We start from the raw sequence: 20,952 nt of genomic DNA on the forward strand, positions 1-20,952 counted from the left end.
AAACAGACTAATTATACTGGCCTTCAGTAAATCAACAAAGCATTCTGTAGTCTCTAGAGAAATTGTAAAACAAGCCAGTAAAGAGGAATATAAAAAAATTAATCAAAAATAAGGCAAGGAAGCCTGACCAGGCAATGGCACAGTGGCTAGAGCATCAGCCCGGGATGCTGAGGACCCAGGTTCGGTAACCCCAAAGTTGCCAACTTGAGTGTGGGGGACCATAGACATGACCCCATGGTCGCTGGCTTGAGCCCAAAGGTCATTGGCTTGAGCAATAGGTCACTGGCTCAGCGATAGCCCCCCTTTCGCAGTGAAGTCAATACAACAAAACAATCAATGAACAACTAAGGTGCCACAATGAAGAATTGATGCTTCTCACCTCTCTCCATTTCTATCTGTCTGTCCCTGTCAGTTTCTCTTGTGCACGCATGTGCATAAAAAAAAATAAGGTAAAGAAGAAGAGAAAAATAAATATGAAAATAAGAGAACAAACTGAAAAATAAAAATCACATGACAAATTAACCCAAATGATTATTTACATTACCTGTAAACAGACTATTTCTATTACAAGATGAAGTTGACAGAATATATGTCAGAACTGGGTTCAGTGTATTGTTCTTTATATGCCATTTAGAGAAAGTTTTCAAGTCCTTTCTTAGTTACTATTAGTTCATCTTCCCCGCAATATTGGAAATGAGTTAAAAATGTTCACTGGCAGGCACAACTTCTATCGTTTTGAATGTTTTGGTCAATACATGAGGAAGAAAAAGAAATAAAAAGCATTAAGAATGGAAAAGAAAAAAACGAAGGTGTCATTATGAACAAATGACATGATTGTAAAGGGAGAAAACCCAAAAGAACACAAAAATTAACTAACAGGATGAAAAATTGTTTTAACAAGATTTCAAGATACAAAGTCAATATAAAAATGAAGTAACTTTATATGTATATGCCAACAATATGCAATTAGAAAATGAATAAACACTATGTTACTCACAATAGCATCAAAAAACATAAAATGCCTAGGAACATACTTAAGGAAGATAAGCAACATCTCTATACAAAAATTTAAGAAACATTACCCAAAGAAACTGAATACTGCCTAGGACATATACCATCTTCATGAATTCAAACATTCAGGATTATGATGCCATGTTCATGTAATAGAAGGTGGTATTGAAATGGTGAATATTATCTCCAGTGTATAAATCAACACAATTCCAATCACAATTCCAGCAGGAGTGTGTATATATTGAGGTGGAGAACTGACAAGTTGAATCTAAAATTGAAATAGAAGTGTAAAAGGTTCAGAAAAGCCAAAACAATCTTGAAGAAGAAAATGATGAAGTACTAACACTAGTAGTAGCAGCAGCAGCCACAGCAGCAACAGTTCCAATAATGACATTTGGAGGACTTAAACTACCAGATAGCAAAACTTGTTGCAATGATTAAGACAGTGGGAAACAACAACAACAAAAAAACGTAGAATATGTATATATGGTTTAGAACAAAAGTAATAGAAAAAAGCAGTGGGGAATCTTCATAATCTTGGTATTGGCAATGCATTCTTAGATGCAAAATTAAAAGCACAAGCAATGAAGAAAAAAACAGATAAATTATATTTCATCAACATCTAAAACTTTTGTGCATGAGAGGACATTATCAAGAAAGTGAATCCATCAAAATGAAAAATCAACCCACCAAATGAAAGACAATATTTCCAAATCATGTATCTGATAAGGGGTTAATACACAAAATATATAAAGAACCCATACAGCTACTTCAATTGCAAAAGAAAATAAACAATCTGATTAAAAAATGGGCAGAGTATGTAAATAGACAAAGACAAACAGATGGCCGATGGCCAAGAGGTGCAAAAGAGGAATGATATAGAAAACTTGAAACACATGATTAACAAATACAACCTAAAAAACATATATGAAATATTGTATTTAGGAGGAAAAAGTAAAAGACACAGTTGAAGAACAAAGCCAGAGGAACAAGCAAACACAGGGCTCTGGTCAGCTAAAACTAAGCCACAAACCATTAGGGATCAAATATACACAATTATCTTTTTTTGGAAAAGTTAAAAATTCCTTAACTTTTTATTCCTGGTACCACTACCACAACTTACAGGGCAATATAACTATTGTGATGAAAAGAAAAAGACAAAGCTACAACACATAAAAGATCTCAGGAATGTACATCTAATTGACACTACATCACATTAATCAATAGCTGCAGTTTGTGGCTATGACAGCCATAAACAAGAAGGATTTCCTGTGTAAGCTGCGGTAACTTTTCTGACTATGGGTCATTGTTCCTTCTGTGACATATTTCTACTGTTCCTCTAACGCATTTGGGACGACTGTCTCAAAGTCACCTGAAGCTTTCCTGACAATTCCTCTCTCTCTCTCCTGCTAAGAACTGTAGCCCTTCTCTGCTGAGTTTTTAGAACCTTCTACCACCATCTCCACCACTGCCACCACCAGATCCATACCCAGCACCATAGGGACTGCCTGAGCTCTTCACCAAAACTGCCCTTTTTCATAGGTCCATAATTTGATTCCTGTTGTCCACTGTAATTTCCAAAATTATTATTGTTCCCACCACCACCACCACAGCTACCACCAAAATTCCCCCCTTCATTGTAACCATGATATTTTCTACCACTGCCACCATACCACTTCCTTGGTTTCCAAACCCTGGTCCATCGCCATCAGCACAGCCTCCACTACTATACCCAGGACACCGCCAGAGTTGCCACCATTACCTCCAAACTCAGTAGATCCACCATCACCTCCTCCATAACTAGCTCTGATGCCACCTTTACCACCATAGTGTTCTCCACCACACTTTCCACCACGACCAGTTATACCACCACTTCCTGAGTTTCCTCCACAACCCACAAAGTAGCCAGGTCTACCTTCAAGGCCTCTTTGCATTCAGCAGACCGCGTTTCTTGTTCTGAAAGGACGTTTCACTTCACAATTATGCCCACTCATAATATTGTATTTCTCAACAATGTTATCAACTGTATCGCGATCATCAAATGTTAAAAAAGCAAATCCTCGGCCTGACCTGTGGTGGTGCAATGGATAAAGCGTCGACCTGGAAATGCTGAGGTCCCCGGTTCGTAAACCCTGGGCTTGCCTGGTCAAGGGACACATGGGAGTTGATTCTTTCTGCTCCTCCCCCCTTCTCTCTCTCTCTTTCTGTCTCTTTCTCCTCTCTCTCCCTCTCTGTCTCTCTCTCCTCTCTAAAAAAAAAAAAAGAATAAATAAAATAAATTAAAAAAAAAAAAAAGCAAATCCTCTTTTCCCCCCCACTCTGCCTGTCTTCCTTAACCCCTCTAAGTTTCAATCTTGCCGTACTTTTCAAAGTAGTCTCTCAAGTTGTATTCTTCTGTATCTTCTTTAATACCACCAACAGAAATGCCCTCACTGTCAGATTGGCACCAGCTTTCCAGAATCCTTCCAGAAGCAGCTCTCACTCCCGCTGCCCACCGCCAATACCGAGAGGTCCACGCCCTGCGCCACCGCTTCAACACGACCGGAAGTCACAGACCGGAGACCGGGGACGCTTGGTGTGGGGGCTCTCCTCGCCACCCAGTCTGTGATTGTGCCCCCTGTCTGAAAATGTTCTCTTAAACTCTCATCTTTAGTTTCTCAGCTCAGGCAGCCAATACGCAGCTTTCTCAACTGCTCTGGTTCCTGAGGTCAAGGCCTCCTCCCCTCATGGCGGCCGCTATGGCGGAGCCGGGCTATGCGACCCGGCAGCAGTTCCACCTCGGTTTTGTGACCCGACTCGCTTCTCCCAGCTCAATATGTGTGTACAATTATCTGGACTGTTATACCCACAAGCTATTTTTCATATCCAATTAGTTTAAAAGTATTAATAGCATTAAAATATGTGAAGAACAAAGATGGATATGAAACGTGGTATTCAGCTACACTTTTCAAGAATTAGAACTATTTTAAGAGGAGAAATTTTATCCCATATTTCCTTTAATTCTCCAAAGAACCTAGTACAGTGCTGAGCATACAGTAGACACAAAATCAACGGCTGACTTGAAGGGAGGTATGCCATGCCTGCCCCAAGGCAGGTGACGAATGTGTCTTCTTCATGTCCTTTCTCTTGACTGGCTCAATACTGGGAACCCAGGGCGACTTAAAGGGATGCCATTAGTCAGAGAGTGTGTGTGTGCCTAAGCCACCAATCGGAATGCAGTTCAGGCACCCTACTGGACTATTTTTTTCAGGAGCAAGAAATAAGCTTTTTTTGTTGTTGTATTTTTTCGAAGTTAAAAGTGGGGAGGCAGTCAGACAGACTCCTGCATACACCAGACTAGGAGCCACCCGACATGCCCACCAGGGGGCGATGCTTTGTCCATTTGGGGCGTTGCTCCATTGCTGCCAGAGCCATTCTAGCACCTGAGGCGGAGGCCATGGAGTCGTCCTCAGTGCCTGGGCCAACTTTGCTCCGATGGAGCCTTGGCTGCAGGAGGGGAAGAGAGAGACAGAGAGGAAGGAGAGGAGGAGGGTGGAGAAGCAGATAGGTGCTTCTCCTGTGTGCCCTGACCATGAATCGAACCCAGGACTTGCACAGGCTGGGCCAACGCTCTACCGCTGAGCCAACTGGCCAGGGCCAAGAAATAAGCTTTTATGATGTCTAATTAAAGGCATTTTTTGTGAAGTTTTATAGCATCAAATGTTGAATACTATAATTAATAAAATGATTTTACTATTCTCATAGAATAACTAACCATTAATACGCATTTTGCCATGGCAAAAGAATTAAGCTCCTCACATAGTCATATAGAACAATATCTAAAAGGTATTGTTAATCTTTAAAAATTTCTATTTACTTTAGTGAAAGAGGAAGAAAGAGAGAAACAGGAACATCAATCTGTTCCTGTATGTGCCTTGACCACACATCGAACCAGCAACCTCTGCACTTTTGGAAAAGGCTCCAATCAATTGAGCTCTCTCTTCAGAGTATATTGTTACATCTTTTAAATTGAATAATCAGAAGAGTGACTATAGTATGCTATCACTGGCATAAAGGTAAAAGGACATAATGTGTGGGTGTCTATATTTACACTATTTGCATATGTATACAATCTCTCAGAAAAGTACAGTAGAAACTGATAACATTGGTTGCTTCTGGGAAAGGGAACTGGATAGCTGGGGATACAGGAGTGAAGTGGTGGTACTATTTCTTACATATTTTACTATTTTTTTTGTTGTTTTAGTCATTAAAGAAGCATATATTGAGCATGAACTAATATATACAGTGGTACCTTGTGATACATACAGACCAACATATGATTTTTTTAAAGATACGAGCTGCGACTTGGTCGTATTTTTGTTTGAGATCTGAGCAAAATTCCAAGATATGAGTCGTGATTTAGGAAGCTGCCGCTAGTTGGCTCATTGGCACTTGGGTCCAGTATTGGCAGTTTGATATACAAGGTGACTGACTTATGAGCTCGGTTATAGAACGAATTAAATTCATATTTCAAGGTACCACTGTATATGTCAAGCACTCTTTAAAGCACTTGAGAATCGTTAATAAACAAAACAGAGATTGCCAACTTCATGGAGCTTATGTTCTAGCCAGGGAAAGTATTATTTTACTATTTGGATATTTGTTTTGTATCTTTTGATTGTGAAGCAAGTGAGTATACTAGCTATTAGAAATTTTAATGATACATTTTAATAAAGAAATTATGCTCTAGACTTCCATATTGAACACCTAGAAATCTAGGCTTGAAAAACAATACAAAACTGTTTTTTTCCAAAATGTGAGGGTAATATGAAGTTTCCCTTAATCAAAAGTATATTTAAATGAATTTACTTCTTGCTATTATCGATGACTTCTCTCAATACTTCCATTGCACATTTAAATGCCAGCTTGTTCTTTATAATAGAAACAAAATCTCACAGTGTAAATAGTTGTTTTCAACTAGCTTATTATAATGACTGTGATAATTTTCCACAATAAAATTATAAAATCACTTCTGAACAAGCAAAATTAAAGGTCGGAAACTGGATTAATAGTAACCTCAGGAAAGTCAAACAGCTCTATGAACCCTTTTCTCAGACAGCCCAACAACCTTGTAAGTGATAGTAGGAGGATTATAGGTTAGATTCTTGTAAAGATGAAATAAAATAGTAGACATAATATCAAAATGGAAATAATATTACCTAAAAAGTCAACTTAACATCAGCACTGTCCTCATCATCATTAAAGAGAACAAAAAGGAGATTAAGAAAAACAAAAACTTTCTATAAATCAACATGAATTAATGGAAGTCATTCTCAAATACACACAATTTAAAATAGATTATTTTCTATCTACAACAAAGATTCTGTTTGATAGATTTAAAAAAATGACTTTTCTTTCTACTTTAGGTCTTTAACATAATGTACATAAAAGTATGAAAAATTAGAATAAATGTTTATAAGACAAAGGTCACCAGTCAAAGTGTTTCTAGTAGGTAACTTCAGCATCATTTCCAAGTTTTTTGTTTTGTTTTGTGACAGAGACAGAGAGACAGGATTGCTTTCTCTTATGTGCCTTGATGTGGGAGGCTACAGCCGACCGAGTGATCCCTTGCTCAAGCCAGTGACCTTGGGCTCAAGCTGGTGAGCCTCGCTCAAACCAGATGAGCCTGTGCTCAAGCTGGTGACCTCGGGATTTCAAACCTGGGTCCTTTAGCATCCCAGTCCAATGCTCTCTCCACTGTGCTACGTCCTGGTCAGGCCTTTTGCATCCCTCCTTTGGTGAACCTAACAATGTTAGGTTCGGTCCTGGCCCTCTTACCAAAAAACCTCTACTAAGTAGGTTAAACTTTAAGTAATCTGGCACCAGAACAGTTCTGGTAACTCTCCACGTGAGCAAACTTAATTGATAACCCACATCCCCTCATCTAACCCCCCACTGAGACAACCTCCTCAGGAAGGGATCCCCTTACACAAGCCACCACTGAGACAACCTCCTCAGGAAGGGATCCCCTTACACAAGCCACCACTGAGACAACCTCCTCAGGAAGGGATCCCCTCACCCAACCTCCCACTGAGACAACCTCCTCAGGAAGGGATCCCCTCACCCAACCCCCCACTGAGACAACCTCCTCAGGAAGGGATCCCCTCACCCAACCCCCCACTGAGACAACCTCCTCAGGAAGGGATCCCCTCACCCAACCCCCCACTGAGACAACCTCCTCAGGAAGGGATCCCCTCACCCAACCTCCCACTGAGACAACCTCCTCAGGAAGGGATCCCCTCACCCAACCCCCCACAGAGACAACCTCCTCAGGAAGAGATCCCCTCACCCAACCTCCCACTGAGACAACCTCCTCAGGAAGAGATCCCCTTAGCCAACCTCCCACTGAGACAACCTCCTCAGGAAGGGATCCCCTCACCCAACCCCCCACTGAGACAACCTCCTCAGGAAGAGATCCCCTCACCCAACCTCCCACTGAGACAACCTCCTCAGGAAGGGATCCCCTCACCCAACCCCCCACTGAGACAACCTCCTCAGGAAGGGATCCTCTCACTCAACCCCCCACTGAGACAACCTCCTCAGGAAGAGATCCCCTTAGCCAACCCCCCACTGAGACAACCTCCTCAGGAAGGGATCCCCTCACCCAACCCCCCACTGAGACAACCTCCTCAGGAAGGGATCCTCTCACCCAACCCCCCACTGAGACAACCTCCTCAGGAAGGGATCCCCTCACCCAACCCCCCACTGAGACAACCTCCTCAGGAAGGGATCCCCTCACCCAACCCCCCACTGAGACAACCTCCTCAGGAAGAGATCCCCTCAGCCAACCCCCCACGGAGACAACCTCCTCAGGAAGAGATCCCCTCAGCCAACCCCCCACGGAGACAACTTCCTCAGGAAGGGATACTCTCACCTTACCTCCCAAAATAAAGCATATACCACTGACCCCACCCCAAAAATTCACACCAAAACTAACCTGGTTAAACCTTGCTCACTAACCCTATGAAAGCTTAAATCCCCAGACCCATTGGGCTGATGCCGCCAGGGTCTCAGCCCATCTGTTCACAGATGCATAAAGAAATTTCTTATAAAACTCATCAGGCCTGTGGGTCCCTCCTTTGGTGACCTAACAAACAATACCATCAACTAAAACAAAGACCTGTTTCAGATTTCATCAGTTTCTGTTTTGTTATGTTTGGGGGGGGGTGTAGCTCTATGAAATTTTATTACAGGTTATGTACAGAAAGGGAACTGTTCCTTTACCCAAAAGCAGCTCATTCCTGCTACCCCTTTTAGGAACATCTTCCTCCAACCAAACCCCGCCAGAGCTGGCCTGTCCACCACCACTGTAACGGTGTCATTTTGAAGCTGTTATATAAACGGAATCTTACAGCATGGACCCTTTGAGATTGGTTTGTTGACTCAGAATAATGTCCCTTAGACAAAGGACCTCTTGGTTTGTGTCTCTTAAAAATAACTCTTAAATCAATAGAGGAAAACCTGGTATCAAAGGGACGAAGTGTGTGACCTTTCTGCTAAAAGACCTGTTTGCTCAGAGCAGCCCCCACAAACAGGGCTCTTCAGAGGCTTCTTTAGGTCGCATTCACTCAGTCAGGGGTCAACAAGGTTTACTTGGGGCTTAATTTCAAGACAGAACTGTGCCTACCTGCAAAGATCCCAGCTCTACATCTGCATGTAACCCCCCCACCCCCACCAAAAGGCACCTCAGGTCACAATGGCCTCAGCACTTAGTTCCTGAAACTCGAATTACTGACAGGGCTCAAGAATCACACGAGAGGTCCTCAAAATTAGAAACAAGTATAAGTAAGGATACTGTTTTATGTCATTCTTTTCTGACATTACAAAATTCAGGTGCTTGGGCACAGCCCACAGTGGCTGGTTGGGTTTGACTGACAGCCAGCACAAGTCCTATGTCAGAAGCTGCATTTGGGTCCAGATCTCCCTCTCTGTCTGCAAAAAGGATGTAAAAACCCCTGTTCTATTGATTTCACAGAACTAGTTAGTGATATATATGAGAAAAAGAAATAAGACTTGAAGTGTAAAGATAACCACATGAATGCAAGTTACTGTACAAATGCAAGTCACTGTGTCCCTTTGTTCCAGGGAAAGGACCTAAGACATGGATGGGGCTGTTTGTCATCCGTTTGGGCATCAGTTCCTTCATTCAGTCAGACAGTTCTCTAGTGCCAAGCACTGTGCTGGGTGATGGAGCTAAGCTAATAAATAATTAATGTATGGTAATCACACTGATTAACAACCGAGGGGCAGACAAGAAAATGGCTCTGCCCCAGGTGTCGGGGCGGCACTAGAGTCGTGGAAGAGGCACCCTGGGTGCACAGACAAGGACAGGGTGTCCAGCGAGGTTTTCAGAGAAGTAACACATAAAGGTACAAATACGTCTCCATAAGCAACAGCAAAAAAGTTAAAATAACCTAACTGTTCATCAACAAAGGAATGGTTAAGTAAATTATGGTCCATCCACTCATGACAACTGTCACAAACAATGAGACAGGCCCATGAGTACTGACATTTGGAAAGAGGTATTTGGCTTGGCCACCTGTGTGTGTATGTGCGTGCATGCACACTCACATATATGAGGACATTTTAAGAACTGGGAAGGGCCTGAACGGAGGTGAACCAAAGGTTGATGGTGGATTCTGCTGCACAGGGCAGTGAAAGTATAGAGAAAAACGGGGGTCATAACAATCTGCTTTGTTATGTCTACGGTTTGAATTTACAGTGAACATGTGTTCACATATCAATGGTTATTTTTACCAGAAGGAAAGTCGCTTATATACACACACATATACTTATAGGAAAAATAACAAAGGAAACACATCAGGTTCCTCCTGTTCAGTGAACAAGCAGATGTACCAGGAGGGTGACACACCTTAGTTCCATGAGGTGAGAGCATGGAAACTCTATGCTCAGGACCCTCCCTGTGAGCAATTAACTTTTTTTTATCTTATTAATGATCTTACTATTACTTGGAAAATGCTATTCCTCTGAAAGACAAAATTCTTTCAAAACACGAGGCCCAGCAAATGAACTAATAAAAAGGGTTTGGGCAGTGAAAGTTTTGAGAACATCTGACCTGGTGCCTCTAAGCTCTGTTGTTTGTGTGAGTTTGGGAGGATAGGTATTTGCCAGAGGCAAGGAAGAGAGGCATTTTGTGTTGTTGTCACTCATACTAGAAGGGCAGCATGGACGGGCCACAGCTTGGAGCGTGGGGGACTGGAGTGCATGGGGAAGGGAGAAATGGCCTTGGACTCCTCTCTGGCTCCTTCTCAGCTGCACAGACCGAATGCAGGCTGCAGAATCCAGGGCGCTGCGAAAGCCACTCCAAGGTAGTCCAGCTCATACTCCTGTCACTAAGGTATTCTTTTATTTGGTGACACGGCTGAGATCAAAGCCATTGCCTTAGTAATTATTGTTCCAGGACAAACAGAGGCTTGATGTGGCCAGTTCTGCCTCCTACAGCAATTTACAAAACCAGGCTTAACAACTGCCACTTACTAGTTGCATGCCCCGCAGCAGCTGCCAGGCTCAGCAGCCAAGTCAGCTGCAGGGAGGAAGACCCACCTGGGGACGGTGGTTCCAGGTGATCTGATCTCGTTCAGGGCACTCAATGCCCCTGCCAGCAATGTACAGAGCATCTCAGACACTGGCCCCTTCCTGGACTGAGGAGCTGCTCCTTTGTCTACGTGTCAGCTGGCAATGAGAGCTTTCTGTGCACAGAAGTTTAAAGTAAGAAAAGGGCTGACAGCTGTCTTCCCAGTGTGCAATTTACTTTTAAATAAAAAACTTCTTTGCAATAAAACTGTAATGGTAAGTTTAGCACTTTCCTGACTTCTCTTAGCTGTTCTAGCACGTTACCTAACTGGAGGTGGTCACTGGAACCTCCACATTTACAGTAAAAAGTGCAGGTAGCCTGGGGACACACTGTAAAACTGACTTAGCATTTGAAACACAAATCAATGTAATTTATAACAAAGAAAAACCATAAGAACATCTCAGTAGATGCAGAAAACAAAGTTGATAAAATCTGACACCCCTCATAATAAAAATGAAATTTTCAGCCAACTGGGAATATGAGGTAACTGCTTCACCCCAATGAAGGGCCCTTACAAGAGCCCGCAGTTAACACCCTTCTCTGTGACAGGGAGCAGGTATCCACTGTCACCACTTCCATGTAGCATCTGCAGGATTGGTCCTGGCCAGGAGACAGGACCCAAGCTCCAGAGATAAAGGGCAATAGTAAGACTGTCGCTACTGGCAGGTGATATCACTGTCTACATAGAAAATCCAAGAAATGTACAACAAAAAATTCAGAACTAATAAGTGAACATAGCAAGGATATAGAATATAAGATCAACACAGAAAAATTCATTTATTTTCTATATATTAATAGTGAAAAAATGGGAAATGAAATCAATGTTATTTACCAGCATCAAAAACAGAAAATATTTAAAAATAAATTTCACATATGATACATAAGATCTTTACCTGGAAAACTATAAAAAATTACCAACAGCAATTAAAGAAGACCTAAATAAATGGACAGACCATGTTCATGGATTGGAAGTCTCATTTCCCTCTTCATGGGTCTCCAAACTTTTTACACAGGGGGCCAATTTACTGTCCCTCAGACCGTTGGAGGGCCGTCACATACAGTGCTCCTCTCACTGACCACCAATGAAAGAGGTGCCCCTTCCGGAAGTGTGGGGGGGGGGCGGTTAAATGGCTCAGGGAGCCCCAGGAGGCCAGTGGGCCGTAGTTTGGGGATGCCTGCATTGATCTATAAATTCAATACAATTGCAAACAAAATCACTGCAGAATTTTTATAAAAAATGTCAAGCTGATTCTAAGATTTATACAGAAGCAGATAAAAGACCCAAAGTGACATTTGACCAAAAAGGATATATAATTGATCAATAAGGACAAAAATCCTTTCCAAATCTAATTCAAAATTAGATATCAGGGAAATGAAATTCAAATTAAAACCATAATAATTTACCATTCCATATCGCTCAGAATGTCTAAAATTATAAAGATGAACCACATCAAGTGTTGGCAAGGCTGTGGATGGAGCACCTGGAACACTCCTCCACTGCCGTAGGAAATGCACTGTGCCACGACCCTTTTGGGAAACAGATTCCTGGTGTCTTTAAAAGTTAAACACATGACTTAAATGTTGCTCTTCCAGCTAGCTATTTATCCACGGGAATAAAATATATATCTCCCAAGATACTTGCACATAAATATTCATAGCTGCTTTATTCACGGTAGCCAACAGTCCAAACATTCCAAATGTTCAACAAAAAAATGGATGACAAAATATAGCACCTTCATACCAAAGAGCATTATTGGCAATAACACATAAGGCACTACTGACACAATAACATGGATGAATCTGAAACACTGGACCAAAGAAACGTGATGATACAAGAGAATTTTTTTTTCTTTTTTTATTAAGTGAGAGGTGGGGAGGCAGAGACAGACTCCTGCATGTGCCCCAAATGGGATCCACCTGGCAAGCCCCCTACTGTGGGATGCTCTGCCCATTTGGGGCCACTGCTCCATTGCTCAGCAACCAAGCTACTTTAATGTCTGCAGTGAGGCCACGGAGCCATCCTCAGTACTTAGGGCCAACTTGCTCAAACCATTTGAGCCATGGCTGTGGGAGGAGGAGAGATAGAAAACAGATAAGGGGAAAGGGTGGAGAAGTAGATGGTTACTTCTCCTGTGTGCCCTGACTGGGAATTGAACCCAGGACTTCCACACACTGGGCCAATGCTCTACAGCTGAGCCAACTGGCCAGGGCCACAAAAGAATACTTTACAATTCCTTTTATTTGAAGTATGGAATGAGGCAACACTAATCTGATGACAGACATTTGAACAGTGTTGCCTGTGGGAAATGGGGACTGAGCAGTAGGGAGAATGAGAACCTTCTGAGGTGATATATCTTGATTGACGAGTGGTTACAGGGGTGTTTACATGTTTCAAACTACTGAGTTGTGTCCTTAAGTTCTATGCATTTCCTTGCATGTTGATTTTACCTCAATGAAAATAAATTTTCTTTATGGGACTTTAGAGCAACCATCCTAGAAAGGATGAAGTGTGATTTTAAAATTGACTTTCGAAGTCACTGATGATCAGCTCCTTGGAGAAACTGAACGAAAGCTCAGATAAAGGTAAAAAAAACCCCATAATATTACTGGTGGAATCAGGAATTATAAAACAATTCAAAGACAAAACCTAGGGGCTGGCATTCATGGCTGTTCCATTCTTTCCATAAACATTTAGTGACTAGTACCATGAGTCAGGCAGTGCCTTGGGAGAGACCAAATCCTTGTCCTTACTGAGCACGTTCTCTCTTAAGAAAAGATATAAACAGGTCACTGTACCGATAAGTGCAATAAGGAAGTCCACAAGAGTTCGTGACTCAGCATCAATCAAAAGGTGGGGAAAACCTAAAATAGGTAGGACTGACCAGAGAAAGCTTCACTGAAGAAATAATATTTGAGTTGTGTCATGTAACAAAGGGCAGATGGAAGAACACTGTAGGCAGACAAAGGAGAGAGTGCAAAGGTGCTGAGGCAGGAAGGAGGGCGACGTGCATGAGGAAATGAAGGACAACCAGTGCGACTGGTGCTTAGTAAGCAGATGAGCCAGGGCTGGAAAGTTAGGCGGAGGCAAGAAGGACCCTTGAGTGACAATTTAAAATAACAGGAAGCCATTGAAGGGTTTCCAGCAGGCAAGTGACACGATCTGCCATGAGGAGGAAGGATTAGAGTGAGGACAAGGCTGAAAGCAACAAGAGCAGCTAGGAAACTACTGCAGTGGTGTTGACAAGGGCTAGGAGTGACATGCACCAGGACACTGCAGCAGAGACAGAAAAAGACAGAAATGGATGTGTGTACTGTAGAAGCAAACCTGATGGAACTTGTGGATGCATTCACATGAAAAATGAGAAAAAGAAGGACAGGCAAATGGTGATAATGCTAAGATGAGGAATTTAGGGCAAAACAAGTCTAGAGGAAGATCAAGAGTTTCATTTTAAGACGCCTGCGTACCCAGCAAATGGAAATGCCAAGGAGACAGCTGGCTTCATGAGTGTGAAGCTCAGGAGAGAGGTCTGGCTGTAGGAGCAGTCTGAGGTCAACTTCACACAGATGGTGCTGAAGTCAGCGGCCCAGAAGAACTTTCCCGAAAACATGTCTCAGAGGAAGCAGAAGTGGGTCCAGAACTGAGCCCTGGACGCCACACACTCAGAACTGCCACAGGCAGAGATGGAGCAGTGAGGTGCGGAGAAGTAAAAAGCCCCTTTCCAGGAGACACCACTACTTTCTTAGTGACTAAGACACACTCTGCATATGGAGGAGGTCCAGAGTGCAGGGAACAGGAAGGATTGGGGATGTGCGTTCACAACTAGTCACTCCAAGACGGGCTTCAGGGGTAGGTGGATTGTTCTGAGCCAAAGGCAACTTTAGCCTTGGGATCAAAAGAAACTTTAGCCCCTCCCTTCGCTACCCAGGTAACTTGAATTAGGGGCCCTGCCCATAAGAAGAGATTACCAGAGATAACCTCTTTTGAGTTATCCATATGCCAGGACAAATTTCTATTTTCTGATCATCTGGCTCTTCCAGCTTCCAGCATTAACCTTTTAAAGCCCCCGAGGCCCCTGACCTCATCCCAAGTTCAGTAAATCTTATTTACCCCATTGTTCCCTTTCTGTCTCTGATCTCTCCTGCATGTGGGGCCTCTGACTCTCTCACAGATGCAGGGTCCGTATACATATGTATGCATTAAATTTGGTCATTTTCTCTTACTATTCTGACTCAAGTCTATTTGATTATGAGACCAGCAGGAAGAACTTGAGGACAGAGGAAAGGTTCCTTCTCCCCCACATTGGTGGTACCCTGGCCAGATGTTGCTGAAAGATGCAATGGGAAGAGCCAAGAGGAGCCACCAGCTCTCGCGGCACAGGAACACCAATGCTGTTGGTGCTAGAACACAGCCAGAGCAATGAGAAAATCAGGGCACTTCTATTCGTATGGAAGTGACCAGCAAAGCAGCCACAATCCAACGATGACTCACTAACCACAAAGGCCTCCAGGACCCATGCATCTGCCTTGCTGTCAAACCTCAATGCTCTCTAACATCAGTGGTTCTTGGAGTGTCAGATCTGCCAGGCCTGCTAGATAGGGCCCAGTAGTGACGGGAGGTGGGAGTGGGCTCCACTGCCTCAGCTGGGGCATTCCTGGTGGCTTCCCCACCTGGCCCACGGGCACCCCTGGAGTGCCCTCAGCCACTTCCCAATCCGGACCTGGGAACTCTCACACCCAAAATGCCTGCCTATCACCCCACCTACTGGTCCTTCACCTCAACTGCCACCTGTTTTCATCCTCCTGGCGCACAACAGTGCTCAGCAAGCTGGTGCTCCCTTCCACTGCTCAAAAGGAAATACAGAAACCAGCACAACTCACCAGGAACAGTTAGCACAGACGGGGATTCTTTTGGCCGTTCATTCACACGGCTGCTGTTTCGGACCCAGAAAATGTTGACGGGCTCTGGCGGGCCCACGGCCTGACAAGTAAGGTTGAAGGCAGTGTTTTTGGTGACGTTCATGCTCTCGGGCTGCCTGGTGAAGTGAGGAAGTCCTGCAGGGAAAGTTCAGAGAAGGATTGTTTCAAATCCACAAGCAAAGCCAGATCCCTAAGGAGGATCGAATCTACCAGAACTTGGCTACAGGAGATGTCTTTCTATACCATCTCAGGTCTGAAATGCCCGTCCTCACCTCAAAGCTGGATGAGAAGAAAAACAGGCTAATTTCTACCAGTCTAGCTCCAGCTGACCTTCTAGGACACGTTCCCAAAGGGGCTGTAATGGTGACTCAAGACTGGTTTTACCAGAAGGAAAGCCTGGCCGTTTCAAAATCAGGCGTTGCTTACACTCCAGGGAAGGTTGGCAGGTTTTCAGGATTCCTCATCAAAATAAACAGTAAAAACCAAGCCATGCAATGTCTGCCTGCTTTTGAGGACAATCTATTGTGTGTGAGGCTTTGAAATGAGTGACATGAGTTATAAAATCTGTGCGTGTGTATTGGGCTGAATGCCTTTTAAAGCACATCTCATGAGAACATGGTAGACACAGCTGCACAGTCTCAGTCCTGAGCTCTCTGACTCGAATTCCAGGGTTAAGGCCAGAAAAAAAGGGCACTTTGGGAATGTGTCATAGTAACCCAAACAGCTCGCTAATGTGGGGCACGTGCCAAAAATTCATCAGGTTAAACTAACTGTTGTCACACATTTAAATTGTGTTCTTCTGGGACTGAGAAATCACACACCTGGTGCCTAAAAAATGGGAAAACATTTTTCCTGCTTCAAAGTTTTGAAAAACTCCATTTGGACTTAATGTGTCCCTGCCCTGGGCATTTTTCTGAGATTCTGACAAGTCAAGTGTCTTCTAAATGTTTTCCCCAGATAAACAGCAAAATGTAGGACCCACCGCTCTACCCACAATGCTGACATAACACTAACTGTCCAGTCTGGGGTGGGCCACGAAAGAAGCTCTAAAACAGACCCCCTCAGGCCCGCCGCCCTCAGGCCTCCTGCAGCGTTAGTGTGTATCAGGTTCGCCTTTGCAAAAGAACAGGTAGGAGAGGAGCCTTTTTTTTTTACTAGAAGAAGTTTCCAGTTGAACTTCCCTGAAACGCATTTCACCTGCTCTATAGCCTGTGATGAGGAGGGTCAGGAGAAAGAAAAGAAAGCTGTTCCAATGGTGTACTGATGGGAATCTCAGGAGCTAAGGGGCAGGGACCCTGAGGGCAGCACCTGGGTGGTGGGGAAGGCCCTCCACCCAGGCACCAGGGTGGTTTCTTTCTTGACAGGTACTAGGCATGCAAACCCAGAGACCTCGATACCTGGGCTCACCTGTGCATCAGCTGGAGTTCAAGTTCCTGCAGGGCAGAGATTGCCTTCTCCTCATCCCTCACTCGTCACCTCCACTGAACCCATCTCCTGTCATGCCATGGAACTGCACTGAAGCAAACACCTGACAAATCCTAGGGCCCTGAACAAGCTGCTCACCCTGCCCAGGAAAACCACTCGCCCTCCCTGGTCTCATCATCCACTTACACAGGCAGGAAAAGGTGCAGAATAACAAGCAAATTGTCACCTGACCAGCACTGAGAGCTGGATAATGGAATGCATGTGCTCTCTAAAAAAATGTTAGTAACTTTTGGCTCTCAGATGCTCTCTCACAGATGGAGCCTCATCAGACCCAGCAAAGAAGACCATGACTGGAGAAAAAAGAGAAAGAAGAAAAACATGGAGGGGTCCACCTACCTAGCAACCTGAACCCTGATATAACTTATTTATCCAAAGCAACATAAAACCCACTGCTCAACCTACCAAGTGCTGAGGCCTAAGGCTCAAAAGAGGCAGGAAAAATGACAAGGTTAAAGGGGGCCCCGTTGACCTTGGCAACAGTTGGCAGCCACCAGGGGTAAAGAATGACAGGTAGGAAGTGAACCCCCCAGGTCTTGAAACACGGGACATTTAAAATATATGTTTCCAGTATCATTTTGCAAACTCCTATTAATTAGCCCATGCTAAACAGAGCAACTACATTCCATGTCAGTCAGAACTAGGGGACCAGGCTGCTTGGGTTTTAACATCATTTCCATGTACTTCTAGGATCCAGGAGTGTGACAGTCATCTGTCACCTGCATTTCCTGATGTGCCCATCCAAGCGGTTCCCACTGACTGAGGATACTCTGTCTTCCCTTCTCACCGTTGCCGTGTAGGAGAAAATGAAATCTGGAGCGCATCTGATGAATGAACATTAAACCTGGGGAGGACCCAGGGCCAAGGAAAGGCCAGATCTCTCCATGCTTTAGGGCAGGAGCTGAATGTCACAATGCCTAGAAGTCACCAGGAAAACAGGAAAAGACAGAAAGAGACCTCATAGGACACATATCTCCAAATCAGGGGCAGACCCTCCTCCAATCATCTCTCTGGACGTAATGCTGACAAGGAGCTGAAGTAACAGGCAGAGAAGCTCTGTCTGGAGTGGTGTCCTGCCCACCGTGAGCACTAACGAGCAGCTGATTGGTGTGCCCCAGTTTCAGCGGCTCCTGAAAACTCAGCTGGCTGACTAGTCAGTCTGGCCTTCTTCACATTTCCAAGGGAAACCAGGTCATAGCTACTGCAAAGGGGGTCTTTTCCATGCAGGTCACAAGTTCACGTAAGAAGAGGTGACACTTTTTTCAGGCAAGGCCCGGTATTCCACAAAGTGGAGGATAAGATCTGACAAACTGAGGACACCCTGTGCTTGGAAGACCTGGCTCTGGGCCTGGGAGCCCAGCGATGCAGCACACTTGACAGATGACTCATGGGGCCACAACCAGGGACAACATGACAGCCAAAGACGGATGCTGTGTACGGGCCCAGGAGGCAGCCCGAGGTGCAGGGAGCCCAAGAAACCATCGGGCACAAATGACAGGTTAGCAGAACACCTTGGGCTGCAGAAGTCAGACTGCACAGAAAGTGCAGGAGGACCTGCAGCCAACCAGCGAGGAAAACTGAGACCAGGACCAGAAAGGGGATCCCGAGGGAATGTGGTCAAAACTGTCTGCAGTCATTTGTGGATGAAAAAAGGGTTTCTATGGAACGTGACCTCACAAAATGACCTAATTCTAAATTCCTAACTGGTGTGTCATGGTGGGTAGTCACACCCCAGGCATACAACCTTTTAGTTAAAGCTTTATCTTTGCCTTAAGAAAGCAATGTCCATTGTTTCTGTGTATCTAGGTTAACACACCTTTGAAATAAATTGTACCCAACCCTAAGAGAGAACATAATCTTTTTTAACTACCCTGTAATCCAATCCCTCCTGAATTTCTCTGCCTTCGTGTAATCTTCCTTCCTTCATGTGATCTTCTTTCCGTTCCCCCCTTAATCTTAAGTGCCTAATAGAAGCTGTAACACTTTTATTTTGCGCAGCATCTGAGATTTTGCTCCCCAGAATGTTGTCAGTTTCACTCAAGTAAATTCTTATAAAAATTCTCACAATTCTGGTCAAGATGGTGGCATAGATAAATGAAGTTTCGACTCCTCCCACAACCGTGTAAAAATTACAAATACACTACAGAACAACCATCAGGCAGGAGTGCCTGCAATCTAGCTGGACAGAAGTCCTACAACTAGTGAATTAAAGAAGAAGCCACGTGGAGACTGGCTGGAGGGGCAGAGACATGGAACGAGCTGGCCCCACACCCACGCGTGGCAGATAAAAATTAGGAGGGATGCCCAGGTTGTGGAGGTCCCCCATGAGGAGGAAGGGGTCCCAGCCCCACACCAGGCTCCCAAGCCCATGGTTCCAGTCCTGGGAAGAGAAGTCCTCATAACTTCTCAATGTAAAAACCAGAGGAGGTTGCTGCCGAGTGATATGGAGGCTGTTGGAGTCCCAGGCGTTCCTCTTAAAAACGGCCCACACACAACTTACTGAGACTCACTTGCTCTGAGTTCCAGCGCTGGTACAGCAGGGACATATCTGGGAATTGTCTGGCATCAAGATGAGAGCTGAAAGGACGGCTTTCTCCCAGACACAAGTGCTGGCAGAGGCCATTCCTTCTTTTCCGGGCCCCCCTTCCACAGAACCAGCAGGCAGGCACCATATCTGAGTCTCCATCAACCTGGCTCACACTGTTCTCCCTGCCCAGGTGATATCCTGAGACCCCACTCCACCCAACTTGAAACCCACCTAAGCCATTTCTGCTGTCTTTTCCATATAAATGACCTCTCACAGCTCATGCTTCAAACTTCCCTAAAATCTCTCAAGGAAGTAGCTTCTGGCCTCTGGGTGCCCCGCACACCTCTTGCTAAGCAGCCCCACATCTGGCACTAGCAGCAGCTGGTGTCTGTTTGTCAGTTAGCCTCACCCAGGCACCTCTTAGCCCAGCCCTAGCAGCAGCTGTCTGCAGATATCTTTATAACTTTGCTGGACGGTCCTGGGCAGAACACAGGCAGTGGGAAACCGTGGCCTGCACACCTCCTGGTATGCCCCAGAGACAGTGCACCCAGCAGACAGCTTCGGACCACACCAGATTACAACCCAATCAGCTCCACAAGTGACTCACTCAAGGGGTAGATCTGATGAGCACCAAAGCCCCACTAAAGCAAGTCCTGCTCTGTGAAGTTGGCCCCTGCACAGCAGTTCCTCCGCTAGAGTCCCAGCCAGTCCTTGCAGGGAATCAGCCTGGTGGTCAATCCCCTCCCAGTGATGTGACAACAGTAATCAAGGCTCAACTACAACAGGAGGTTGTGCACAGCACACACAGGGGAAAGGAGACACACCTAGAGCCCCCCAGCTCAGGTTACTATAGATGCTGGCCACCAAGCCCTACAAGACACCTATTACATAAGCCACTCTCTTAAGACTGAAGACTTAGTAGTTCTATCTAATACATGAAACAAACACAGGGAAGCAAGCAAAATGAGGAGACAGAGAAACAAATCCCAAATAAAAGAACAAATGAAATCTCCAGGAAAAGAATGAAATGAAATGGGAGGCAAATAGATACACAGTTCAAAACAATGCTTATAAGGATGCTTAAGCAACTTGGTGATAACTTCAATACCATTAAAAAAAAAAAAAAGAAATAGTCAGAAATGAAGGATACACTAACTGAAATGACAAACACATTACAGGGAACAAACAGTAGAGTTGATGAGTTTTCAGAGATTTGGAAAAGAAGGAAGCAGAAAACATACAATCGGAATAGCAAAAAGAAAAAAGGAGACCAAAAAATGAGGATAGGATAAGGAGTCTCTAAGACAATTTCAAGTGTATCAATATTCACATCATGGGGGTACCAGAAGGGGAAGAGAGAAATTGATTAAAAACCCATTTG

At 44.4% G+C, this 20,952-nt stretch overlaps 1 pseudogene; it reads right to left on the reverse strand.

The window, feature by feature from the left end:
- Nucleotides 1-2,451: 2,451 nt before the first annotated feature.
- Nucleotides 2,452-19,716, reverse strand: LOC136398424 (heterogeneous nuclear ribonucleoprotein A3-like; annotated as a pseudogene).
- Nucleotides 19,717-20,952: the final 1,236 nt, after the last annotated feature.

Source organism: Saccopteryx leptura, chromosome 3 (assembly GCF_036850995.1).
Source record: "Saccopteryx leptura isolate mSacLep1 chromosome 3, mSacLep1_pri_phased_curated, whole genome shotgun sequence".
Taxonomy (NCBI): Eukaryota; Metazoa; Chordata; class Mammalia; order Chiroptera; family Emballonuridae; genus Saccopteryx; species Saccopteryx leptura.